This window comes from Topomyia yanbarensis, chromosome 3 (assembly GCF_030247195.1).
Source record: "Topomyia yanbarensis strain Yona2022 chromosome 3, ASM3024719v1, whole genome shotgun sequence".
In the NCBI taxonomy this organism is placed as follows: domain Eukaryota; kingdom Metazoa; phylum Arthropoda; class Insecta; order Diptera; family Culicidae; genus Topomyia; species Topomyia yanbarensis.
Genome location: NC_080672.1, coordinates 359,626,703 through 359,645,376, shown reverse-complemented (window position 1 = coordinate 359,645,376; position 18,674 = coordinate 359,626,703). Strand labels below are relative to the sequence as shown.

The window sequence follows — 18,674 nt, the reverse complement described above, 5'->3', positions numbered from 1 at the left end:
AAAAATAGATCATTGGAATTTTAACAAAATAAATAAAATCCACGTAGGAATAAAAAAATGAAAAAAATATGAGAAACATGGATCAAATTTCAAATAAGGGTTTTGGTTGGATTTTACGCTATGCTGGATTCGAACACATTCATAATCCTATAAAAACATGAATTATTTTTTTATTTGTGTTGGTGTGTTAGCATACCTTAAAATATTTTACAAGAATGTTGTAACTGATTTCTGAAATCGTTACGTTCAGGAAGCGACGTTCAAAATCTCACACTCACTCCTCCAAAACGAAAAGATTTTGTATGCGGATTTAACTTGCTACATTGCTAGTTAGCTAATCTTTCTAACTAGTTGGTTTAGTTTGGAAGCAGAGTTAAATTTTCTCTTCGAAAACAATCAAACACAATTTAGCAATTTAGTTGAACGTATGCTTCTTAGAATCATTGGCAGCTGCAGGATTGTGAACTGAGAGACCTTCTCTTCATGCTCCATGACATATAAAATTCAAAACAAAACTATTAACCCTATAGTCGTCACGAAAGGGGCTTGTTGTGTACGCAATTTGCTGTTATAATGAAAATGTTGATAAAAGGCCGTATTTGAAAGAATTGTAAAACGTATATATTTTTTTCCATCACTGGCCTCTTTGCTAGGGGGAATTGGTAGTCGAAAATCGCCGAAAAAAGCTGCGTCATTTGAGTATGACCCCTTTACAAAAATGTTTCGGTATCATCTCGTATCTGAATATGATTTTTTATAGATTTTGTATCAATGAACGGCAAAACAAATACATTAAATTCCAAATTTAAATTTTCTGGATTAATTGCGAATTCTTTTGGTATATCAAGAGTTTTTAATGACTCATTTGACTCAATTGAGCTCTCAAATAGAGGTAGGGTTACCGCATCTAGTGGTACTTTGACCAGCAGAATTTTACTGAGCAGGGGATAGACTTCAAGAGACACATTGGTATGCGTTGAAATCAATTCAAATTTCGAATTAAAGTGATCATTCGACAGAATTTTGGAGCGCTTCCATTCCTTTTTATTGCATAAAACGTTTAAAAACAAATAAATATGCACTGTTTATGTCTTATGTAGCTCGTAGCACTAGGAGGAAAAATATCTTATTTTCTTCACATTCACCGTATAGTGTAATGTTTTGGTAAAGCACTCCACCTTTCTGTGACGTTCACATTTAGTTGTATGTTTTTGCATTTGTTAACAGTTTTGTTGATGTAGTTGGATGTAGTGACTCGCTTTCTCGGATATTCACAAAGAATCCAAAAACACCAACCACTCTCGCTGTGAAGAATAACCCGAGCGAGCTTTGCTCTGCTCCACAGTAAACAAACACGGGGTGTGAAATCACACTTCAGTTTTATTCGAGATTCTTTGTGAGGAACATAGGGCCTGCAACCCTAGCATGATGTTTATAAGGACTGGGTGCTGGGCTATTCCTGGTAAAGAAAAGGGCAACGCAAAATTGCAAAATAATCCAATGAATTCTTCCGGGCGAATTCAGATTTACCTGAACGAAGACGCGGAACTCGCTTCCAAAAACCGGTGTGGCAACCCGAAGCTGGGTTTTTTTCTTTCAGAAATTACTTTCGATACTAATACAGCGCTTTCGAAGATTGAAAATTCAATAAATCAAAAAAATCGATTTCAAATTGGCGAAATTTGAAGACAACCTCATGACATCTAATCAAACCATTGAATTGTTTAACCCTTGCAAGTCTGATCATATTTTTGTTTCGATTATAGAAATTTTAACCTTAAGGTCATTCACTTCTTCATTCAGGTTAGGAATTTTCCTATAACAAATCTCTATTCCTGTGTGCGGGGTTGGGATTCGAACCCAGGTGAGCTACGTACATAACATTCAATGTAAAAATTCCGCTATGCCCGCTCGAGTCTGATCTTGTTTCGATGCGAGAATTAGGTTATTATAAACATAGTTGATATCAAATATGCAGTAGTTTAGAATTTTCGCCATTCTACCTCATACACAAGATATTGAATTTTTAATTGTATTCTCAAATAAATTTTTGTCGAAAAAGTATTTGTCTAAATTTTAGATTCTGTTAAAAATCCGGCCCACCTTCAAAACTCCGGGCCCGGGGGGAAACACCCCCCCCCCCTCTCGGCGGCCCTGTCTGGCGGTCGAGTCGGTCTACCATGGTACTGATGAGACGATTACAAAACTCACTTCATCACATTTTTCGACATATGAAAATACCCTATTGTATTGAACATTGGGTGATTTAAATTGAAAAGTATCCAGTACTGCCAGTGAATCCTCTAGGCTTTGACTTGACACCAATAATCGGAATTTTGGAAATTTGCTGGGACAAGGCAAAAATGACCAATAGAGACGAAAATATCCATTCCGAGCGAAAACAACAACACTACAATTTTTCTTTACAATAGGTTAAAAGCCCAAAGCCCAGAATCATTAGAAAAGTTATCCCGGAAAGGCGCCCCGCACTAGGTCGACTGCCGCAATTTATGCACGTTCGACATTCGTTCCCCACGGCATTTGTGGAACCTCAAAAAGGTGTGCCCCATGCATACATCCTACTGCCATTTATGGCAAGTCAAATAGTTTCATCAAGTGCCGCCACCGCCTTATAGCAAACGGAAGGAAACCGATATTGTAACGGTCGGCCGTGGCCCTGGTGACCGACCATCCGATGGTTGGTAATGCAGGACAGCAGTAGCGTTAGCACAGTTGAAAATTATGTACTTTCGAGGAAATATAAACCGACGGTGCCAAGTGGTGTTGCTGTGGTCGTTAAGAAGGAGTGTTTTGTGTTGCTAATTGGAATACGGTGGCGTAGTAGATGGGAGGGTTTGGGTTTTTGAATAGTAAAAGCTTTTAAAATTACTGTTTACTGTTTTATTATAACCCACTAATTTAATGCGGTTTGATACGTGAGCCTCATGGAGCTACAAATAAATAATAAAGAACCTATTTAATGCTTCGCACGCAATTTACCTGTGCGATTGGAAATTCTTTTCCTAGGTAGTGGCGTATTTTCTGCATCACCTGGCAACACCAGCCACTCAGTCTGCTGTTGTTTTAAAGAATACGGCAAATTGTTTTTTAGCTTCTTCGCTGACATGGTTACGGGACCATCCTTTTTATTGTCTGCATCGCTTTTGGTTGTGCCAATTGCTGCTACAAAAGCACTGGGACTGGTCGATGAGGATCCAATATTTTTAGGAGTTTAACCGTTATATGTCCAATAGGGTGGGACAAAAAATAGATTCCAGCTCCGAGCAACTTTTTAGGTACCATTTGGGTCCTAGAACAACTGTGCAAATTCTTAGCTCAATCGGTGAAACTTTATTTTTGCGCCCACTGTTTAAAATTTTCATGGGGTTTTGTATGGGAAAGTTAAATTTTACAAAATAATTCCTCCAGGAGTCGCCCATTACTTCCTAAAAATAAATCGTTATGTGGCTTGTATAGGAAATTTAACAAAGAAAAAACGTCTCGAAAACCACGAAACGATCTGACGCTTGAGAAAAAAGTTATTAAGCAGAAACCGATTGATGCTCTGGCGATTGGTAAAATATTCATTTTTTTCTAGCACCACTGCTGGTGGTTGTCCAATTATACGCAATTTTGTTTTAATTCTCTGTTACGTATCTAAATCGTTTATCTATACTATTTGGCCACTTCGCAACCGTCAGAAGCAGTGATGCTATGAAAAGTGAAATTTTCATCAATCTTCAGGGCATTAATCGGTTTTTGCTTAATAACTTTTTCCACAAGCATCAGACTGTTTTGCAGTCTTCTAGGCTTTGTTTTCTTGACAAATTTCCTATAAAAATCAGACATCTGTCTATTTTGAGGAGATAACGGGTGACTCTTGGAAGAATTAATTTGCAAAAGACAATTTTCCCATACGAAATCCCATGTAAACTTTAAACCGTGGGCGCGAAAATATAGTTTCACCGATCGAGTTAAAAATTTGCAGAGTTGTTCTGGGAGCTAAATGGGACCCAAAAAGTTACTCGGAGCCAAATTTTATTTTTTTCATATAACCATGTCCCACTCTAATGTCCAACGGTGCTAGGTCATTAGGCCTAAAGCCGCTAGGCCGAATGTCGTACGGCCGAACGCGTTGAAGCTCAATAACTGAAAAAAACAGGCATTTGTGATGCCTTCAGTTATCAATCTTGCATCATGCAGAAACATATAGAACAGAAGACAGAAACTTACAAGTAAAGAGTAAACCTCTACAGCCCGTCAATACGCTGGCAATGACCCGTCGAACCAATCGGGTAGATGAACGCTTTCCGACGATGCTGGGTCATTAAACCGCAAAATAATGTTACTTCATTCTGTTGAAGGACATTTGACCGAATTGTAATAACGTCGAATGGTCATTAGAACGAACGGCCATCAGGCCGAAGGACATAAGGCCGAATGGACCAAAGGGAGTGATGAATAGATTGGTTAGCACTGAAAACAAGATTTAAAAGAATGATCTGTTTTTAACCCTTAACCAACATCCTGAAAATCGCCTAAAAATTATCGCATTAACGTGATAAACACTATCCTTCAAAAGTTTAATTTGATATGCTTTTTTTGGAAATTTTACATAATTGAACGGGTTTTTCAGTAGACTTTGTCAAACACGTGCGTCTTGACTATATCATGTTGCTACACCCTACTGCTCAGAGTGTAGAAAGGGATTTGACGTTTTTGGGTGGCGCGTGGATCACAAACAAACTTGTTATGACAGATTGTATTCTTTCGATTCATCGAATACATAATACGCGTAACATCTTAGTGCTGCGAGAGCTCACTCCAAAAATTATATTTCAATTTATTTCATATTTTTCGTTATTAAAAGGAAAGTAGAAAGATTTTTATATTGAAAATCGTAACTGTCGAAGAAAAATATCAATTTAAATTAACCTAATTCGAAGATTATCATCTCATTATTGAAAAGTGATAAAACTACATATTTTATATGTTTAACGTAGAGAAATAGGTCGAAAAATAATTCTAAATAATAATAAAATAACAATTAATGAAGAAAACCATTGCTTTTAGAATATTACATTAACATTGTAGGGTGAACTTAAACTTTTGACCGGTAGTGTAGCTGTGAGACATTTTTCACAAAATTAAAAAAAAATGATTTGTGCCTTTAAGGGTTAAGGAAGCATTCATTTCTAAGATTTTTAAAAATTAGAATAACAATGTTAAGCATATTTATGACATATTTTACAGATTTGCTTGCGAGGGGCAGCCGCTTCCGACAGCGGGTTGGCGGCCATCTCGCCAGCCACCAGCGGCCTTAGTCCGCTTCAGATCTTTGGTTTCAGTTATGTGATAAGGCAGCATCACACTGACTTCGTCTCATGCTCTTGAGCTGTGTGGAAATCGATGGTTCAGTATGTGCAAATACTGTTAACGAAACAAATACTGTTAACGGCAAACTTTCCTCGGTACCTTGGTGAAACCTTTACCACATTATATTACAGTTGCGGTGCAAAGAGGTTCAAGGAAGCCGGATAAAAGCCGTAATCTTTGTATACGCCAGCGATCATAATCAGAGAGCAATGCAAAAAGTCAGTTTTCGCGTCAAATTCTTACATATTTGACAAGTTTGATAATTGGCACAGTACAAACATACTCAATTTTAAAAACATAAATTAAACAATCATTATAACTTCGAAAACACTGAAAAAAACAGAAAGTAACATTAGTGGAATGTTCTTATGAAATAATTATTTAATTAGCGATTTAGCGGAATATCTTTATTAACCCTCTTAAGACACCGTCTTCGCAGCAGATTATTAGCATACAGTGCTACGGTCCTACTGATGATCACTAGACTTAGACTCTTCCATGAAAAAAATTCTAAGTCCATTTGAATGTAAAAGATTTTCGGAAAGATGGAAGAGACGGGTCTGGAAGAGTTCTTATGGCCCACACTTCAACAATATGGGTATTTTCGGAAAGGGCTTGACTAGTAGGTGCCAGAAATTAATTTTTGACGCCATTTTGAAATCCAAGATAGCCACTTCAGGTTTAATAAAATTCTCCATAACCAAAAATTGATTTTTGACGCCATTTTGAAAGATGGCGATTTTCGGTTTAGTGAAATCGCTATAACCTAATCAATATGGATATTTTTGCATTTTGGTATTTTTGAAATTGTAGTGCAAGTAAAATCAACTGTTGATTTTACTTGAACTTTAGCAACGCATTAAATTTGAATCAATTCAAACCCCCAACTCACACAACATCCCGCTTTTTCTACACTCACTTCCAATCTCATCACACTCTTCTGGAATGACACATAAAAATATTTTGCGTTTCGCTGGTTTATGATTAGATCTTATATTCGAGCAGTTTTGGATGATCGCCCAGATTTTCCATGCGGAAAATTCGGTGACCCGGAAGTCAAATTTAGTAAGTCAAATAGGATTTCAAAATGACGTCAATCATCGACTGTTGTCTTCTACTCGTCGAGAGTATCCCAAAAATACCCATATTGATTCAGTTGTAGAGAATTTCTTTAAGTCGGAAGTCTCCATCTTGGATTTCAAAATGGCGTCAAAAATCAATTTCTGGCACCTACTTGTCAATATCATTCGTATAATACCAATATTGATCGAGTTACAGCGAATTTCAGTACCCCTGAAGTCACGATCTTGGATTTCAAAATGGCGTCAAACATAAATCTCTGGCACCTACTCGTCAAGACCATTCCGAAAATACCCATTTTTCATTTGTTATAGCGAAAACTACATATTAAGAAGACTGTTATCTCTTACCTTCCCCCTTACAAACGAGGAGCGACAGAGGTTACAGTACCTCTATTGTGTAAAAGAAGGAACCTTAATGCAAAAGTGTATATGTGTGTATGGAACGTACCGCCTTTACCGCAACTGGCGCTGTTGTTACAGATTCTGGACAGAGTTGCAATATGCAGTCTTCGGTTATAGCGAATATTGTTAAACCGGAAGTCGCCATCATGGATTTCATAATGGCGTCAAACATGAATTTCTGGCACCTACTCGTCAAGTCCATTCCGAAAATACCCATATTGTTGAAGTGCGAGCCATAAGAAGTCTTCCAGACCCGTCCCTTCTATCTTTCCGAAAATCTTCCGTCTTTCGCATTAAAAAGGAATTGCGATTTTTGCGGAATCCGCACAAACAAACCTTCCAAAAACATTGTAACTATTTTGCTGAGTGTTTTTTATGCGCATTTTCGAATTAACGCGTTTTTGACACGAATTTTCCAATCACTGCGGTTTTTTTTACGCGGAAACCGAGTAAAAAACCGCACAAAAAACCGCGTGAAAAGAACCTGAGTGTAATTAATCGAAAGACATCTGTCTTAAGACAATTAATTTTCCAGGTATTAAAACAGTAAAATATTCGTCTAATCGAGCTACGCAAATTTATCTCCAACTGAGAAGACCTGGATTCCACGCAGAATAAATTTCTGTTTTCGTATTTAACATTCGGCTTAATTGCCTTGGGCCTAATGTCCATTCGACCTACTGTCCTAGTCACTTACGGCTGGACACATTTCTGACGTCGCTACCGCTTCTTCTGACTCTAGCTGTTCATAAACCGGTCAAATGCTGTAATCATAGCTTTGTGAAAATTTAAACGAACAGCTCATGATTTAAAGAATGAAAAATACACAATTTTCTAATATTAACTTCTAACCTTTAAATGTTAACTTGACGTTACATATTCACCTGGTTTCGATTCCCAACTCCGCACATATGGTTAGAAATTTTTGCAAAGAGATTTTTCAAACTCGAGAAAAGAGGCGCATGACCCTAAGGTTAAAATGTAAAAAAATTAAAAAAAAACTAGTACTGCTAGGACTTCATTAAAAAACAAAAATCGTTTTCCAGTACTGGTATAAGCCACCTAAAATTCGATTTATCGGAAAACATATAAAAGTAGAAAAATCGGCTAAAAAATGTTATTGTTATGAGCTTTTCATCGGCCTTTTAAAGATTTTTTTCTGTTGGACACACAACGGCTAAAAAGTTACAAGGTTTTCAAAGGTTTGAAAAACGTATACCTCCAGATATCGAAAGAATATTTGGTGATTTTTTTAAATTTTTTTGACTATACCAAGATACTATTGTTCCTTAGTCAACTACAAAGAAATATAGCATAGTGCATATTTCATTGGTTTGCTAAGCCAAATCAAGTTTTGGTTCCAATAATACTCATCAGCTTAATCAGAACTACTTTTCTTGTGGTACATCACGCAGGACTAGGAGTTTATTCAGACATTCTTTTTGACATTTGCTAAGAAAGGTAGCATGCAGACATACATCGAGTACAGATAGGTGACTACTTTTTGCTTCACTATACCCTCACTCGTCATTCTATTTCAATTCAATTTCTTATTTTTCCGTCTCTTCCTTCGTGTTGTGAAAGTTTTCACTTAGCGTCGGTCTCCAGCACGAAGATGAGCTCTCCTAAAAAGACCCAGCTAATGGTATGTCGAACAGGATTCGGCATGAAAGACTCCGATTTCCCGTTTAAAACCATACACATAGAAGTAGCAGATATCTTGAAAACTCGCCCCGATAAGCTTAGAATTGTAACTTTGTTTAAAGCAAGCAAATTACATTACTGTCAGATATTTTATGAAGGACTACAGCGTCTACATGCCCGTCAACAATATTGAAATCGACGGTGTGGACACTGATTCGAAGCTTTTTACGCGTCAATGTACTGAACTAGCCGATCGGCTGTTTCAAGGACCGCTTGCTCCAGTGAGCGAAGATGAAAATTGGCAAACACACAGGACGGGACAAAATTGTATGTTCCTTCAAACTCGTATCGGGTGAGCTATGGTGGAGCTGCTTTGCATATTTACGGCTTGTGCGATAAGCTACGTCTGTCGGTTCGGCTATTTGAACCGTGTGTCATGAATTGCATGGAATGTAATAATAATGTCCATTGTCACAATAAGAGAATGATTAGGATGACTCTTGCATTGGTAGTACTGAAAAGAGTGCCTATTGTGGGGAGAGTCCACATGATCTTTTACCATGACCGCGAGCAAATAGTGCCCGGATAATCCTAAGTGTTCCCTTAAAAGACGTTCTAGACACTGTAAATACTGTACAAAGCTATGCTTTTCATCACTTTCACTCTTTTCATCACGACTCAGGAATAGAGCGTCTCTGACGATCGCTTGTGGCGGTATCTGTTATTTCTCAGGAAAACTGTAGGCAGATGAGATTCCTTGTAAAGGCTAATCTTGATCTAAGAATTTTATTATCAAACGAGGAACTTTCAGCGCTTTCTGGAACACCAAAACCTCAATTAGCTCAGCATTTCAACCAGAGATTCAACTTAGTGCAGGACTAGTTGGGTCTATGTTGGGCTTCGTCATGTTTGTATTAATGCGGAATCCCTCCCTGCACCGAGGAGATTTCAATTCTCGTGGTACAGAAGGGGTTTGTCTTCTCGATGATAATAGATTTTACTTACTCCACGATCTTTGCTACAGCTTTAAAGATATGTTATATTGATCTGTCCCATTTACGTTTCCATAAAATAAAATTTCGCTATTGTTCTAGGTTCGAAATTTTATTTTCGCTATTGCTCTAGTTTGCAATTGAAATTTTCGTCTCATTCAACTCAAACACATTCGTTATTTATTCATTTTTGCATTTTTAAGACATTCGCTTAGCTAGAGTTTACTGGGTAGGGGAATTTGTGAAAATTTTGAGCCATAGTACTCAAGTGAGAGCAAGGATGTGAAGTATACAGATCGGAAAACTAGAAGTGGCAGGGCTTAATACCTTGCTAGCTTAACTTTTGTCTTCTGCTGATGGGAGTTGAGCGCAGGCTACGTAGCTACGAATCACTCAAGTTCACCAGCATGTGTACTAACAAAGAAAGACTTATCCCTCTTTACCGGGAAAACCGACAAAAGAAAAACCACGCAAGATCACCACTGAAAACCTGTCGACGATTAGCATCAATCAATGATCGATTAGCATCAATCAATAATCGTCGACAGGTTTTCAGTGGTGATCTTGCGTGGCTTTTCTTTTATCGGTTCTCACGGTAAAGAGGGACAAGTTTGTCTTTACCAGGAGACATGTTGGTAAACTTGAGTGATTCGTAGCTATGCTGCCTACGCTCGACTCCCATCAGCAGAAGACAAAAGTTAAGCCCGCAAGGTATTAAGCCTGGTCCAATGACCCTGCCATTTCTAGTTTTTCGATCTGCATACTTCACATCCTTGCTCTCACTTGAGTACTATGGCTTAAAATTTTCACATCCTTCCCTACCCAGTAATCTCTAGCTGATTGAATGCCGTTAAAATGTAAAAAAGAAAATGTGCTACGTAATCGGAATAAAAAACGGAAAAAAGTTATTTATTCTTTTATCTACTTTACACTGACTAATAGGGCCGTGGCATGATTTTCTGGCACCTTTAATAGAGTCTCAGTTTTGCCCCTGTGTGGTCTTTACATGAACTCCCGTTTTCAGTTCGACTTTTGAACAATATTTTAGTGTTCACCTGGAAATAATACACTTATTCTTCCATATTTTTTGACATCTTCCACTTATTTAAAAAACAGATAAAGAAATCGACATCCGCTTAAAGTAGGCACGCTTGGCGGGGCCAACCCGGCCAACCATACACTAATAACCTGGCAGTAAACCTACAAACTCCCGCGCTCGCCTCACCATGAATAGATCACTCCCGGAAGTCTCTATCCTCGGTATCAGAAGTCTAGGTCCATGCCTTCAATTAGACCAATTAAAAAAAAGAAAGCTCTCATATCCAATAGACAAGACGTTCCATAGCGACATAACGGAACTCTAGTGATATGAAAAAACTCACTCAGATGAAAGACGAGAAAAGAAAATCCCACTTTCCGTACACCAGAGCCAAAAACACGACACTGGATTGGTTAACTTCACTGGTCATTTTTTCCAAGATCCAAATTCAGCATTCTGGATCATCTTGGGTGGCCGGTTGGGTGGTTTTATATTTTTGTGAACCAATACCACCTTATTATCATGGTACTACTTCTCGGCTGTAGTGGCAGGTGACGAAATCTGTCTGGAAATTTTGCTTCAAGTCTGTCGTTTTGTTGGTGATGAAAAGTTTGGTTTGCAATCAACAGCTGCAAATCACTTGCCACACACTCAATTCGGTTCGGTAATTTCTCAACAGCTGTGTAGTCAGCAAATTTAGAAACTGATATCTCAGTAAAGTGAAATTAGCTTGCTGATTTTCGGTGAAATATTTTCCGAGTCTCAGCACTCAAACGTCACTTTTACTGAGATCTCAGCAAAAAATAATGTTTGCTGAATCTCAGCTGTTGAGATTTCGGCAAAAGAAGCTAAAAAAAACTGAGATTCGGCAGAAAAAAATTAAGTGCGCAGCTCATAAGTTTTCGGGCAAATTTATCGCGAGTTTTCTGGCAACATCACAGACCAGCCACTGTGAAAAAATACGAACAAATTGCTATTTTGCACATAAAATCATGATTTTACATCTAATTAATCATCCCATACTCATTGTAACACTCTGAATGATGGTTATTTTATTACAATGTGACAGTTTCAACAATAGCCCATCCAACGATCAAAGAGCTACAAAGTGGCCATGCAGCAATTGAAATACGTCAACCATCGATCAATGGGACAATAAATTAGTAACCAAACGACTCCTGGGCGGAAGTCCGATGAATTTTAATTGATTCCCCATGTGCCTTTTCAGCGTACACCACTTGCCATGTAATTTATCACCTCCACCTTTCAATCAACGTCGGACACTGGCCATAGTTCCTCTTACTAGCATATTTGTCCAGTTAGTAGGACCAGTCAAAAACAGAATCAATCATTCCATGCCTATCAGCCACATTCCACCGCATTCAGTAATGAGTTTCGTCGCTCCCGGAGATCGTACGTCCCATATTTCCATTCAAAATTCAGAGCACCCATAAACTTTGAAAAGTTGGTCCACTTCGAACGGTACCAATCTATCGCAATAATAGCGCCTGATTAAATCTGTCATTCCTTCCGCTGCTGCCCCACCCCTCATAAAAAACTAGCAAGTTCAGTCTCATCAATTGACTGACCGTTCGGACGTTGTTAAAGCTGGAAGAGCTGCTGACATTGACCACAACGCTATCACAAAAACATCCAATTTAATTAAACTTTGCCTGAAAGTTGTGAAACAGTGCGCTTCGAACGGCGCATCCAACGTTCGTCTGACGGTCAATAGAGAGCGGCAAAGTGATTGCCATCACCTGATGCTTGCCTCCGCACGGTTGCCAGTTAGCGGGACGAAAAATATCGCGCGCCACCTTCATTTTAAACGGCTGCGAAGGAGACGCTTGATAGTTTACTACGAACACACACGCAAACCCATTGATAACGCTGTCAATTTAAAACACTCCTTTTTCTTCTTCTTCTTCTTTCTAGGTTATCCAGAAAATCGTAAATCATCCTCCTGTTGCTTGCAGTTACTACTTATAACAAAACACAAAGCTCACCCTCTAGTGATAGAAGCAGACCCGAAACGATAAACCGTCGTCACCGGGTCGTTCGGAATTGTTCAGTACCAAGTGAAAGAACGGAGCAAAACCAGCTGCTGGTGGGTGGTGAAAAAGAAGGGAAAATCGATTCCTATAGTTCTCTATACCGAAACAGTGAGCAGTTCGGGTGAAAGCAAACTGACTGCCTAGTCGGTGCTCTGTGAGTGTTTTTGATTGGCATTGAATGGGAAAGTGTGTGTCTGTGTGTGTTGGAAAAAATAGGCAAAATCCAATACAAAGGATAAGTGATTTCCTACAAGTGTGTAACTAACCGAGAATCAGGCAGCGTTCCGACTGTACGAGAATCGAATGCTGCTTTTTGTTGCTGTTGTGGGCCAGTTGTGACCTTGTGTGAAGATTTGTGCAAAAGTGCATCAGAAAGGAGGGAAACAAGATCCGGAGGGGGTCGCAAAAAGGATCCTAAAGCCGGCAAGTTGAAATAGTGCAGAGTCCATTATCGGTAGAACGTTGTCATACACACGACCGGGTTCCCCCGTTTTATTCGACCAAATGTAGTGTGCAGCAAGTGCAGCAGGAAAAAAAGGAGTAAGGCCAAGAGCTTCCTGAGTAAGAAATTTTCATAAAATATACAAAGTGTTGAGTGCCAACGCAGCAGGAAAAAGTGACAGCTGGGGCAAAAAGCAGAAGTTTCTAAGTGCATGCGAAAGAAGGTTGTCGTGTGACAAGAAGATTTACCGGATCAAATAACTTGTTAAGCTTGCTGGGTAACGTGATCCGACGACGAGCCGGTTCTGCCCGGGAAGAAAGGAAAAAAAACAGTTGAAGGATTATAGTAAGCTATTTGCTGGACAGAAGCAGTTCTTTCTTTCGACGGTAAGTTTAATGGAATGGAAAATACTGCATAGATTGCTGGCGGTTAGTTCACATTCTAAATCAGTGTAATACTTGAAGATTCTGGATAACGATTTTGCGTCCAATATTAAATAAAATTTCGGCGAAGTCACTGTGAATACGTAGCGCAAGAGGATGGCTAATATCAAAAATGAAGAAGTTGGGCAAGTTTAGCGCAACTTCACCATACGAACCAACAAATGGTCGGTGTTAAGTCAGACCGGACTAAGTCGCAAAATTTAAAAAAATGAGATAATGATTGCACTGGATAAAGAATTTCTTCAACTATACTGCCGCTATAAGCATAACTGTCCCATGATCTATGGGATTCCCTATATACATGGGACAATTATGCGTAGAGCGGCAGTATATTCGACTTTGAAAATATTTGAAATATTTTAAAATAAGCAAGAATTATGGTGTTAGTTTGGATATATCGTCTAACTGACATCAAGTTGGTGTCAATTACTGATGATTAGATCACGAAACATTCAAATCCGACTCCATTGTTTGAAGCTGTTTTCGTAAATAAAAAGCTCTGCTATTTATAGTTTCTTTAAAAAATCAAGTATTACGATTTTCATATGCTAAATCCGTATTCCTTAACACCGGACTTATTTTATGTGAGTACATGCGGACTTCGTTGACAGATGGGTAAACATGGATACACTAGAAATCTATGACTGAAGTATCGCATTTTTGATCCACAATATGCAGACACAATTTCAGGATAGTTGCGGTCGTGCGGAATGCGCGGTTTTTGCGATATTTGCTGATTTGTCGCATTTTTTGTTCTCTATGTCTATGATGTCTTCAGGACCAAGACCTTTAATTTTGATATAGTTATAGTGACTAATCCCCTTGAAGTGAGATATTTGCTATGATTTTTTTTCCAAGTATAAAAAACAAGAACACACATCTTTACTAAAGACCAAAAATCCCTAATTATGGTACACTCGAAGTTATTGGCCGTTCTTTGTGAATGACCCCTTAAAAAAAATTGCGACGTTACTTTTTAAATATCATAGATAAAACTTCAGCATATTCCAGAAAGTTGTTCGTCTTATCAAGAGACAGCGACTTGGAAGCTATTGGGTAGTTCTTGGTAAAATTAGCAAAAGTTTTAAAAGTAATAACTTCTAAATGGACAAAAAAAGGAAGCTAGCTCTATTTATTTATTAACAGATTAAGGCCGAAGTGGCCTGTGCCGTATACAAAAGATTCCTCCATTCCACTCGGTCCATGGCCACGCGTCGCCAGCCACGCAGTCTGCGAAGGGTCCGCAAATCGTCTTCCGCCTGGTCGATCCATCGTGCTCGCTGCTCGCCACGTCTTCTTGTACCGGTCGGATTGCAATTGAGAACCGTTTTTACCGGGCTATTGTCCGACATTCTGGCTACGTGCCCGGCCCACCGTAGTAGTCCGATTTTCGCGGTATGACAGATGGGCGGTTCCCCCAACAGCTGATGCAACTCATGGTTCATTCGCCGTCTCCATGTGCCGTCTTCCATCTGCACTCCACCGTAGATGGTACGCAGCACTTTCCGTTCGAAGACACCAAGTGCGCGTTGGTCCTCCACGAGCATTGTCCAAGTCTCGTGCCAGTAGAGAACTACCGGTCTAATCAGCGTCTTGTAGATGGTCAACTTCGTACGACGGCGAACTCTGTTCGACCGAAGTGTCTTGCGGAGGCCAAAGCACAGTGGTCGGAAACGCCAAAAACGTGAACTTAATTCACTAGAGGCCAAACCATCGAATATTTTCACAGGATGTCTTTGGAAGAATTGTTCGTATGAATATTCCCCATAATCTGATAACAATTGAAATTAGGCATAGCTTACTACGATCGAACTAAAAAAATTAACTTTTTATACTGACGAGATAGAAAGTTGGTGTCTTCGACAATGTTTTGGGGATGCTCATAGTGAAGAATTTTGTTGAAGAACTTGAGCTTGTAGGAGTGAAGGTTATCGAATTATAAGGCGTTTTCTATGGCAACACCCTTAAATCTAGTTTTTTTTAATATAACTTTTTTCATTGTGACGTGCAAACTATGTTCTAGACAAATGTTTAGGTATCAAAACTACATAATATTGTCGAAGACTGTATGTAAAAATACTCATTCGTTTCAAAGTTATTGAAGATTTTTACATTTTTGTACACCAATTTCAACTACGTATAAGAAAGAAAGGTGCAAACCAAAATTCACGAACAGGCACTTTTTTACTCTCTAAACTATGCACAGTACAGCTAAGAAGGTTTGGTGCGTGGCACTTTAGAACACTATGAATAGGGTAAGCTTACTTTATCATGTTTTTTGACTTTTTCCATACAAAAATCAGCAAATTTTTTTTTTTATTTTTTTGCCCCAATTTTTGAAATTCTTGGTTCGATATTCAATTACAAGTATTATTTTCACTTATACCTGAATATTTCAGATTTTATAAACGTGGGAGCAAAAATGTATAGTTTTTAATATCATTCAAGATGCCAAACTAATATATACTCAAATAGACATGCCATAATGAATTTAATGCTTACAAAAGGATGTCACACCATTATTTATTAAATTTTACGGAAAAAATCGAAAAAATTTTTTTTTTCTGTTTTTTGTATGGAAAAAATCAAAAAAACATGATAAAGTAAGCTTACCCTATTCATAGGATTCTAGAGCGCCACGCACCAAACCTTCTTAGCTGTACTGTGCATAGTTTAGAGAGTAAAAAAGTGCCTGTTCGTGAATTTTGGTTTGCACCTTTCTTTCTTATACGTAGTTGAAATTGGTGTACAAAAATGTAAAAATCTTCAATAACTTTGAAACGGATGAGTATTTTTACATACAGTCTTCGACAATATTATGTAGTTTTGATACCTAAACATTTGTCTAGAACATAGTTTGCACGAAAAGTCACAATGAAAAAAGTTATATTAAAAAAACTAGATTTAAGGGTGTTGCCATAGAAAACGCCTTATAATTCGATAACCTTCACTCCTACAAGCTCAAATTCTTCAACAAAATTCTTCACTATGAGCATCCCCAAAACATTGTCGAAGACACCAACTTTCTATCTCATCAGTATAAAAAGTTATTTTTTTAGTTCGATCATAGTAAGCCATGCCTAATTTCAATTGTCATCAGATTGTGAGGAATATTCACACGAACAATTCCTCCAAAGACATCCTGTGAATATATTCGACGGTTTGGCCTCTAGTGAATTAAGTTCACGTTTTTGGCGTTTCCGACCACTGTGCAAAGTAAGCACGATTTCCTGCCACGATGCGTCTACGAATCTCTCTGCTGGTATCATTGTCGGCGGTCACCAGTGAGCCCAAGTACACGAACTCTTCAACCACCTCGATTTCGTCGCCACCGATGCAAACTCGAAGCGGGCGGTTCTCATTCTCTTCTCGTGAACCTCTTCCTATCATGTACTTTGTCTTCGACGTGTTGATGGCAAGTCCGACGCGCTTGGCTTCTCTTTTCAGTCTGATGTAGGCTTCCTCCATCTTCTCAAAGTTTCGTGCAATAATATCAACGTCATCGGCGAAGCCAAGTAGATGAACGGACTTTGTGAAAATCGTACCACTCGTGTCGATCCCTGCTCTTCTTATTACACCTTCCAGCGCGATGTTGAATAACAGACACGAGAGACCATCACCTCGCCGCAACCCTCTGCGTGATTCGAAGGGACTCGAGAGCGTCCCTGAGACACGTACTACGCACATCACCCGATCCATCGTCACCTTCACTAATCGCGTCAGTTTGTCCGGGAATCCGTACTCGTGCATAATCTGCCATAGCTGATCTCGATCGATAGTATCGTATGCGGCTTTGAAGTCGATGAACAAATGATGTGTGGGCACATTGTACTCGCGGCATTTCTGCAGTACTTGACGAAGAGCGAACACCTGGTCCGTGGTAGATCGTTCGCTCATGAAACCCGCCTGGTACTGCCCCACGAACTCTCTTGCAATTGGTGATAGTCGACGGCATAGTATTTGGAAGAGTACCTTGTAGGCGGCGTTCAGCAGGGTGATTGCTCGGTAATTACAGCGATCCAGCTTGTCACCCTGTTTGTAGATAGGACACACGACACCTTCCATCCACTCCTCCGGTAAAATCTCCTCCTCCCAAATCTTGGTAATCACCCAGTGCAGCGCTTTAGCCAGTGGCTCGCCACCGTGTTTTAGTAGCTCGCTTGGTATTAGGTCAACCCCAGGGGCTTTATTATTTTTGAGCCGGCTGATCTCCTCCTGGATTTCTTGGAGATCCGGAGCCGGTAGTGTAATGTCTTCCGCGCGTGCTCCCAGGTGCGTTACCGTGCCATCCGCGTCGTCTGCTGCATCGCCGTTCAGGTGTTCTTCGTAGTGCTGCCGCCACCTCTGGATCACCTCACACTGGTCCGTGAGAAGATTCCCGTTTGTATCTCTGCACATGTCGGACTGTGGTACGTGGCCCCTGCGCGAGCGGTTCAACTTCTCGTAGAATTTCCGTGTGTCTTTAGCGCGGTACAGCTGCTCCATCGCTTCGCGATCTCGGTCTTCCTGCTGGCGCTTTTCGGAAAACCGAGTTCTGCCTGTTCCGTGCCTGTTTATATCGCGCCTCGTTCGCCCTCGTGCGGTGTTTCAGCATTCTCGCCAATGCTGCATTCTTCTCTTCGACTAACTGCTCGCATTCGCCGTCGTACCAGTCGCTTCTTCGGTCCGGGCCCACCGTACCTAGTGCAGTGGCTGCGGTGCTACCTACGGCGGATCGGATATCTCTCCAGCCATCTTCAAGGGCAACTGCGCCTAGCTGCTCTTCCGTTGGTAGTGCCACTTCCAACTGCTGCGCGTATTCTTGAGCCACTCTGCCATCTTGTAGCCGCTCGATGTTTAGCCGCGGCGTTCGGCTTCGACGAGAGCTATGCACTGTCGAAAGTTTTGAGCGCAAGCATACTGCAACCAGGTGGTGGTCCGAATCTATATTCGCACTGCGACGTTTGTGATGTCCGAGAAGAATCTACCGTCGATTAGAACCTGGTCGATTTGATTTTTTGTTACTGGGTCCGGTGATCTCCAGGTGACTTTGTGGATATCTTTGCGAGGGAAGAAGGTGCTTCGGATTACAATTCCACGGGAGGCTGCGAAGTTCACACATCGTTGGCCGTTGTCAACCGGTCTGTATATTGCCTCCCTTCCTACCTGTGCGTTCATGTCGCCGATGACAATTTTCATGTCTCGCAGAGGGCAACCGTCG

At 39.9% G+C, this 18,674-nt stretch overlaps 1 protein-coding gene across 7 annotated transcripts in view; it reads left to right on the top strand.

The window, feature by feature from the left end:
* LOC131689196 (kazrin) overlaps positions 1–18,674 on the top strand; it is a 372,509-nt gene that overhangs the window by 96,728 nt on the left and 257,107 nt on the right. For all 7 annotated transcript variants that reach the window (XM_058974118.1, XM_058974119.1, XM_058974117.1 and 4 more), the window contains exon 2: positions 12,471–13,417. The gene's annotated coding sequence lies outside the window, so the exon portion shown is untranslated. The remainder of the gene's footprint in view (positions 1–12,470; positions 13,418–18,674) is intronic.